Source organism: Salvelinus alpinus, chromosome 26 (genome assembly GCF_045679555.1).
Source record: "Salvelinus alpinus chromosome 26, SLU_Salpinus.1, whole genome shotgun sequence".
Classification (NCBI taxonomy): Eukaryota; Metazoa; Chordata; class Actinopteri; order Salmoniformes; family Salmonidae; genus Salvelinus; species Salvelinus alpinus.
The window spans coordinates 31,529,625-31,539,323 of NC_092111.1; the positions used below are offsets into that span (position 1 = coordinate 31,529,625).

Here is a 9,699-nt window from a genome sequence, read left to right on the forward strand (position 1 = left end):
GGCCACGAGGAGGAGATGCACTGCAGTACTTAATGCAGCTGGTGGCCACACCAGATACTGATTGTTATGTTTTATTTTGACCCCCTCCCTTTGTTCAGGGACACATTATTCCATTTCTGTTAGTCACATGTCTGTGGAACATGTTCAGTTTATGTCTCAATTGTTGAATCTTTTTATGTTCATACAAATATTTACACATGTTAAGTTTGCTGAAAATATACGCAGTTGACAGTGAGAGGACGTTTATTTTTTTGCTGAGTTTAGTAAAAAAAAGTGTTAAACAAATCAAAACATTTTTTTATTTTAGATTCTTCAAAGTAGCCACCATTTGCCTTGATGACAGCTTTGCACACTCTTGGCATTCTCTCAACCAGCTTCATGAGGAATGCTTTTCCAATAGACTTGAAGGAGTGCCTACATATGCTGAGCACTTGTTGGCCGATTGTCTTTTACTCTGCAGTTCAACTCATCCCAAACCATCTCAATTGGGTTGAGGTCGGGTGATTGTGGAGGCCAGGTCATCTTATGCAGCACCATCACTCTCCTTGGTCAAATATCCCTTACACAGCCTGGAGGTGTGTTTTGGGTCATTGTCTTGTTGAAAAACAAATGATAGTCCCACTAAGCGCAAACCAGATGGGATGGCATGTAACGGGTGTCGTCGGAAGGAAGAGACCAAGGCGCAGCGTTCTTAGAGTTCCACATAATTTAATCACGAAGTGAAACTAAAACAGGACAAAACAATAAAGAATACAATGACCGAACAGCTTCGATATGCAAACTCCCTGCACACAAACAAAGAACAAGATCCCACACAGAAAGAGGGAAAAGGGCAGCCTAAGTATGATCCCCAATCAGAGACAACGATAGACAGCTGCCTCTGATTGGGAACCACACTCGGCCAGAAACAAAGAAATACAAAACCTGGAAATACAGAAATACAAAACCTAGAAATACAGAACACAGAATGCCCACCCAAATCACACCCTGACCAAAACAAAATAGAGACATAAAAAGGATCTCTAAGGTCAGGGCGTGACATGGCGTATCGTTGCAGAATGCTGTGGTAGCCATGCTGGTTAAGTGTGCCTTGAATTCTAAATAAATCACAGACAGTGTCACCTGCAAAGCAGCCCCACACCATCACACCTCCTCCATGCTTCACGGTGGGAACCACACATGTAGAGATCATCCATTCACCTACTCTGCATCTCACAAACACACGGCGGTTGGAACAAAAAATCTAAAATTTGGACTCATCAGACCAAAAGGACAGATTTCCACCGGTCTAATGTCTATTGCTAGTGTTCTTTAGTAGTGGTTTCTTTGCAGCAATTCGACCATGAAGGCCTGATTCATGCAATCTCCTCTAAACAGTTGATGTTGAGATGTGTCTGTTACTTGAACTCTGCGAAGCAATTATTTGGGCTGCAATCTGAGGTGCAGTTAACTCTAATGAACTTATCCTCTGCAGCAGAGGTAACTCTGGGTCTTCAAATTCCTGTGGTGGTCCTCATGAGAGCCAGTTTCACCATAGCGCTTGATGGTTTTTGCGACTGCACTTGAAGAAGCTTTCAAAGTTCTTTAAATTTTCCGGAATGACCTTCATGTCTTAAAGTAATGATGGACTGTCGTTTGTCTTTGCTTATTTGAGCTGTTCTTGCCATAATATGGACTTGGTCTTTTACCAAATAGAGCTATCTTTTGTATACCACCCCTACCTTGTCACAACACAACTGATGCTCAATCGCATTAAGAAGGAAAGAAATTCCACAAATTAACTTTGAACAAGGCACACCTGTTAAGTGAAATGTATTCCAGGTGACTACCTCATGAAGCTGGTTGAGAGAATGCCAAGAGTGTGCAAAGCTGTCATCAAGGCAAAGGGTGGCTACTTTGAAGAATCTCAAATTTAAAATATATTTTGATGTGTTTAAAGCTTTTTGGGGTTACTACATGATTCCATATGTGTTATTTCATAGTTTTGATGTCTTCACTATTATTATATAATGTAGAAAATAGTTTTAAAAAAATAAGAAAATACCTTGAATGAGTAGGTATGTCCAAACTTTCGATTGGTACTGTATGTGACACCAATGTGTCATGTATTAAGAATATATTATATTTATATATCATTCATGATAAAGCTGTGTTTGCTTTTGTTTGTGGAACAATCATTCAGGGCTGCTTACAGTATAAACAAACTGGAGCTTTCTCTAAAGTTCTCCCCCAAAGTGCAAATTGTGACAGGGTAGCTAGCGTTTTTGACCCGCTAAACTTCTCAATAATACCTTTCAGGAATGGTGAACATGTCCATTACCACTTTAACGGACGCATAATGCCAGTAGAGCGCGGTAAAGCATCAACCGCGTCGCCCGCCCTGACAGACTGACTGTCTGAACTGGGATGACACCCTAAAGGACTGTATTCTCAGTCCCATCACAGAGAAATGATTTCCATTGAACCATGCAAATAGAAATCTTTCAAGCCAGTGATTTAGGGAAACAGCGGGTGTCAGGCAGCAGTCACCCAGGAGGTAAGGAACAACACACCTGCCATAATATTTTTTTCCTGTCTGTATCACTGTGTCTTTCTGTCTGTCTGTTTGTGTGTCTTGTCTGTAGGCAACAAGCTTGGGCCATTGCTTGCTTTGAGTAGAAAATGTTACCTGTCGCTCTGAGCCTGATGCTTACTAATGCCAGACAACGCTGACCTGAGATGGGACACAGTCATTAATGGACACACTCAACATGGGACACCGTCACGATGACCAACACATCATGCCTAATGGGGACAGCAGCCTCACACACCAGAGGAGGCTGTTGGGTGGACATATAGGAGGACAGGTTCATTGTAGGTTTCCATGTGTTCGATGTGTTTCATAACGTTCCATTTATTCCATTCCAGCCATAGCAATGACTCTGTCCTCTTATATATCTGGGAGCCGGGAGCCGGCCGGAGGCTGCAACAGAGCCTGGGCGCGAACCCAGAGACTCTGGTGGCGCAGCTAGACCACTGCGCCACCCGGGAGGCCTGTCCTCTTATATATCAAAACACCAGCCTCCTCTGAAACACACTGTATTCACCTCGGCAATGGCAGCCTGCTTAGCTACCAGATGACAGAGTCAAATAATGATTGATAGAGATTGTATTCTATTGCAGTTCTAGCGGTTCTTCTCAGTGACAGAAATCTGACACAATTGGACCAGTGTTGGTTTGGTGTGTGAGAAAGAGCTGAACATGAGCTATGATGACACATTCAGTTGTAAGCATGTATAATACATGGGTTGCAGCAGTGCATGACGCCTGAGAACATAGCCTTGGCTTCCTGAGGAGAGCAGTGACAGCACCTGAGCGAGTGTCACATGTCACATTGGGCTCACTGGCTTTCCCGCAAAGCCAGCTGCCAGTACATTATAGCGTCTTAATTATGGACCTGTCTGCTGGCTATGGGTGCAGACGGCAGAAACTAGATCAATCGTCTTCATATCACTGTGTGACTTATGATTAGGCTGCATCTTTAAAGAAGTGAGAGTTGATTTCTGTGCATCAAGTTGAGCATTACAGAGCATTCTAGAATGTACAGGACTTGGAAGACATTTTGTGGCCAAGGATGGTCTCTGAAAAGTTAACCATTTAGAGAATTATCTTTCCCTACAAATGTGGATTGGAACTTAAAACAGCATAAAACTAAAGTAACATGAGAAGTTATGCATAAATTCCTTGAGTTTTGATATGCCAAGTTAAATCTAAATATAATTTCTCACATCAAGCAGTTTAGAGATGAAATGTTGACTTGTGAATTGTGTTAATGTCATGATAGAATGAGATAAATGACAGTAACATGCGTTGTATCAAAACCTGCAGCTACAAGCCACAACACACTCATTGACATTGGTCCTTACCTATACCTGCAGGTCCCATACAAAGAGACAAAGCCAGATATTGGTCAGAGTAAGAGAGCTAGAAGCACAGATACATTGTATGCTCATAAAGTGTTTGGTCACTTTACTACAACCACCAGGTCATTAAAACTATCTTTAAGTATTTGACAATTAGTCAATCCCCCAAAATTGTGCATGTCAGCAGTCAGGTTTTCAAGATAAAGTACTTTCAGTAGAGCAAAAACTAGCCTTAATGCATCATATGATGCATTTTGCATTTTGCATTCCTTAAAGCCAAAGGGGCACTATAATACTACAGTAATACTACTGAATCTAAACAGTCAAGGATTTTCTTTCAGAAATCATCCATCACATCAGGGATGTTAAGAACCATACTCATTATATTATCATCTAGTCAATATTCCAGTTTATCTTGGCCTGGCCCTAGTTTGGGTCAGTAACTCCAACTCAACCATATGTTACAATAAATTATACAATGGGTGGGTCTAATCCTGAATGCTGATTGGTTAAAACCGCATTCCAGCCGGTGTCTATTCCACAAGTTACCACCGGCTAAATCTATGACTTAGTCTTGGGCCTAACAACACCTGTGCCAATAAATCCTCTAAACACGGGCTTCTCGGGCATTATCACTTAATTATACAACGGGTGGGTCTAATCCTGAATGCTGATTGTTTAAAAATGCAGTATAATAACAGTAATATAAACAAGATGGCTGCCTACCTGCCGGCTGCGGCCCCATCGGCTGAGTCCTGGCTTCTCGTCTCACTGGGGGTGCTGTGTCGGCTCACTGATTTGGATGGGGACATGGGGATAGGAACTAAATAATGAAAATAACACGTTTCCAACATTAAAGGTTGCAGCGGATTGACTGGTCATCCCAAGCAATGCCAATGAGAGAGGTGCCCAAAAGTAAAAACAGGATGAAATGGTTAAAAGCAAATGAGTGATGAAAAATAATGATAAAATTACAATTAAAAAACGGGACAGAAAGTCAAATGGCTTGCTCATTTACCGTTCAAGTCAAAGCAGTAATGGCTTTCATTGGTCATTGGTAGGTTAATTAACAAAAGCCACTCTTGTACAATAAACAAAAAGTAATATTGCAATAGGATGTTGTTACAAATTTGTACCACTAGAGAACATTGACAAATACCTTTTTACATGTACAGTATTTGGGCAGTGGTGTAAAATACTTTAGTAAAAATACTTTAAAGTACTACTTAAGTTGTTTTTTGGGGTATCTGCACTTTACTATTGATATGTTTGACTACTTTTACTTCACTACATTCCTAAAGAAAAGAATGTACTTTTTACTCCATACATTTTCCGTGACACCCAAAAGTACTCGTTACATTTTGAATGCTTAGCAGGACAGGAAAATGGTCTAATTCACACACTTATCAAGAGAACATGCCTGGTCATCCCTACTGCCTCTGATCTGATGGACTCACTAAACACAAATGCTTTGTTTGTAAATTATTTCTGCGTTTTGGAGAGTGTCCCTGACTATCCGTAAATAAATAAAACAAGAAAATTGTGCTGACTGGTTTGTATAAGGAATTTGAAATGATTTATACTTTTACTTTGAAACTTAATATATTTTAGAGATTACATTTACTTTTGATACTTAAGTATATTTAAAACCAAAAACTTTAGACTTTTACTCAAGTAGTATTTTACTGGGTGACTTTCACTTTTACTTGAGTAATTATCAATGAAGGTATCTTTACTTTTACTCAAGTATGACAATTGGGTGCTTTTTCCACCACTGTATTTGGGTAGTGGGATATGTTTTCAACTGTTGTTAAACCCATTATTTCAATATGAAATGTGGATGTTCTCCAAATGTATTTGCATACAACAAATCTACCTCAATATCATGGGCTTGGGGAAACACCTGGGCATAGATGAAGTACTAATATAATACTAAGCCACAAGTGAGGAAATAAATACATTTAAAAAACATGGGAAAGATAAGATGAAATGGGATATGTATGATATGGTTAGAAATAAATTTGAGATTATGTGCATAGCCTAGGCAGCCACTCGTGGACGCCAGACCGCCACTATCGTCTAGGCTTTATTTGCCCAGCCAGTAATACACTCGTTTCCCCCGGCGACCGGTTTGTACTTAAAACATCCTCCAATCAGGCTGCAAAGGCATCGGTTTTCTCCATAACTAGCTTTAAATGGCGTGCCGACAGAATAAAACGAGAAAAAATATATGTACTGTCTTAAGATAAAACTATTTTCCGATTTTCAGCCAATCAGGTTGCAGAAATATGTTGTTTACCCCTGGCTGAAAGTGGGGTGCAACATCAGGAAGTAGCATTAGCCCCTCTAGCAAGGTGGTGGGAAAATTGTGTTTTATTAAGACAGTATGCATCTTTTTCGAGTTTTTTCCCCCGGCAGCACGCCATTAAAACTAGTTAAGGAGGAAACCGATGCCTTTGCAGCCTGAATTGAGGATGTTTTATGTACGAACCGGTCGCCGGGGGACACGAGTGTAACGTTAATACCAGTGACTGCCTAGGCTAGAATGTGCAAAACATGAAGGATGAACTTTCACAGAAATTAAATTAATGTTATGCATTTTTAAGATATACTATACTCATGTCAATTCAAAACATTTGCATTTATTTTGCAATAGACATTGTGAAGAAATAGAACAGTGAAATGTGAAACAGATAATGATCATAATCATGATTACAGATTTAAATTAGAGATGAGTAAAAGTAAAACTTGCAAATATTGTTGCATGCAATCAAATAGTAGCAGACATGCAGTACACTGCTGACTTGTCGATGTATAGTATGTAGATGATAATATAGACATAACATTCCATTTGCTCCATCCTGGCTCATCATCTACTGGATTTAGTGCATAGAAATATAATTTCTGGAGCAGCCAAATTGCTGTGGTCTGATGCGCAATGCCCATTCTAGTAATTTTACTACTATGAGTTGGTGGTAATTTCTACCTCAAGTGAATAACTGTGTGTGATGTGCTAATTTGAGTTGAGCTAATCTGTGTACCTAGTGGGGGTTCTGGGGAGATGTGCAGTGTGTGTATCTAGTGGGGGTTCTGGGGAGATGTGCAGTATGTGTACCTAGTGGTGGTTCTGGGGAGATGCCGATGCTCTGTAGGAGAGCCTCTGTCTCTCTGCGCTTCCGGTCCAAGTCACGGTCCGAGTCCACTGAGGCAGCTTCAGCCTTCTGCTACGTCTGTCTACACACACACAAATACACATTATATTAGCTTTGTAATAGTATGTTAGTGAGATGTAGGATTAGGTTTTTGTCTGTGGACAGACAGGGATGAGCTTGAACGAGTGTGTCTACTCACTTTTTTCCTCCTTACCTCCTTCCTCTCTCCTCCTCCTTCCTCTTCTTCTCCTCCCTGATCTGAGCTAGCCGCTGCTTTTTGCGCTCTAGCTGCGCTTTTAGGTCACTTTTGTCCGCCATTGTTTCCTATTGAGCTGGGAAAGAAGGAATGTCACAGAAGGATGCAATGTACCTTTGTAATATGGTCACAATTTAAGATGGTGTCTTTCTAGGTGATGTTGGTATGCCTACTGTTCTGCCCAAGATAACTTCTACTGGGTGTGGCCTTAAGTTAAGTTGCTTTCTTTTTGGCCTGTAACATGCTCTATAATAAATAACAGTGTAGGGGATAAATAAAGGAAAGGGGGATACCTAGTCAGTTGTACAACTGAATGCATTCAACTGAAATGTGTCTTCCGCATTTAACCCAACCCCTCTGAATCAGAGAGATGCGGAGGGCTGCCTTAATCGACATCCACGTCTAAGTACATGATCTATCTGCATCTCCCTGTCAATGTATTGTGGTAGGGTCAATACTCAATAATCATACTTCACTTGAAGTCACCAATGCAAGGGCAAAGGGTGGCTAATTTGGGAACAATATTTAAAAAAAAAATGGAATATTAAATTATAGTAAAAGGACAATGACAACATAAGCAAGGCATTGCATCAAAATGATACTTCCAAAACACGTCCAACTACAGTTTATGTGACATAAATAGACAGCATCATTGATGAAGGCAAATGTCTCCTTGGTAAGGGAATGCTGGGCTGAGCACACAGGAGGGAATTACATACAAATAAAATATGTACTGAACAAACATGGAGGATAAAGTAAAGTAACACTTTATTGAAATACTTAACAAAACAATACAATTTAAATGAAGACAAAAATAGTCAAATAAGCAACAACAAAAATTACAAGTCTCTGCTAGGTAAAACCCCGCCTTATCTCAGCTCACTGGTCACCATAGCAGCACCCACCCGTAGCACGCGCTCCAGCAGGTATATCTCACTGGTCACCCCCAAAGCCAATTCTTCCTTTGGCCGCCTCTCCTTACAGTTCTCTGCTGCCAATGACTGGAACGAACTGCAAAAATCTCTGAAGCTGGAGACTAATATCTTCCTCATTAGCTTAAAGCACCAGCTGTCAGAGCAGCTCACAGATCACTGCACCTGTACATAGCTCATCTGTAAATAGCACATCCAATCTACCTCATCCCCATACTGTATTTATCTTGCTCCTTTACACCCCAGTATCTCTACTTGCACATTCATCTTCTGCACATCCTACCATTCCAGTGTTTAATTGCTATATTGTAATTACTTTGCCACCATGGCCTATTTATTGCCTTACCTCTCTTATCCTACCTCATTTGCACATGCTGTATATAGATTTTTCGACTGTATTATTGATTGTATGTTTGTTTCTTCCATGTGTAACTCTGTGTTGTTGTATGTGTCGAACCGCTTTGCTTTATCTTGGCCCAGTCGCAGTTGTAAATTAGAACTTCTTCTCAACTAGTTCTCAACTAGCCTACCTGGTTAAATAAAAGGTGAAAAAAATGGCAATGCATGAAGACCTAGCCTGAGATATTACTATTCTATGCTTAGACAGAGCCTTAACACACTATCTACAGCAGTGGTTCACAAACCCTGGGTGCTAGAACCCCTGGGAGTACTTGGCCTATCTACAGGGGGTATTTAAAATGCACATGGGGGGGTGTTGGGGGTACTCCGGGCAGAGCGAAATTTAGTTGGTGGTACAGTAACCGAAAAAGGTTGGGAACCACTGATCTACAGTATGGTGATGATGCCTACAGTACTGCACTGAGGTGGGTAAGGTAAAGGATAAATTGGGTATCATTAGCAATGACGTCATTCTTCAGTGCGCTTCTTCTTCCCTTTATCCAAAACCATACAGAAACACCACGCAAATGACACATGCTACAAATGTATACAATTAGTTATTCTATTGCCTTGTAAAGACTTGTCATACCTGCTCTTTCTTTCCCTATGGATGATAATGATGATGGTCACTTGCAAAGATACTGTATCACGCGACTGCTACACCCTCCGCAAATCACCACATTATTATCCTCCTCTAATGATATTGGAGCAACAAACCTCGGATGTATGGTAAAAACAGGTCGTTTCAGTTTAGATGGTATTGCTGTCAATGGCTAAAATTAAACATATTCGCCCCAGATGACCAAAAGCAAATATAAAACAAGTGCATGCCATTATGCAGCATCTCCCCTTCAGAATATCAGAGGAAATCCCACCTTCTTTCCTTACACATCCTGTCAGAGCAATGTGCCGCTTTGAATTAGCTGTTACAATGTCGCCATCTACTGGCCATTTAGAAAAGTGTACGGGTACACGGCGTTCTCAGATTTACATCTATTATTTAACTCAACGAAACCTGTTTTTTTATATAATACAATCATTAATATTTTTATTGTATA

The 9,699-nt window shown here is 40.5% G+C and overlaps 1 long non-coding RNA gene across 2 annotated transcripts; it reads right to left on the reverse strand.

Annotated features, from left to right (window-relative positions):
• Positions 1-5,559: 5,559 nt before the first annotated feature.
• LOC139555189 (uncharacterized) lies at positions 5,560-9,566 on the reverse strand. 2 transcript variants are annotated; one of them, XR_011670952.1, is made up of 3 exons: positions 9,231-9,566; positions 7,269-7,386; positions 5,560-7,136 (listed from the first exon to the last, which is right to left on the reverse strand). It is a non-coding gene; the product is annotated as an uncharacterized lncRNA (long non-coding RNA). The 2 variants fall into 2 exon arrangements; XR_011670951.1 differs by having other exon boundaries at positions 7,254-7,386.
• Between the last annotated feature and the right edge of the window lie 133 nt (positions 9,567-9,699).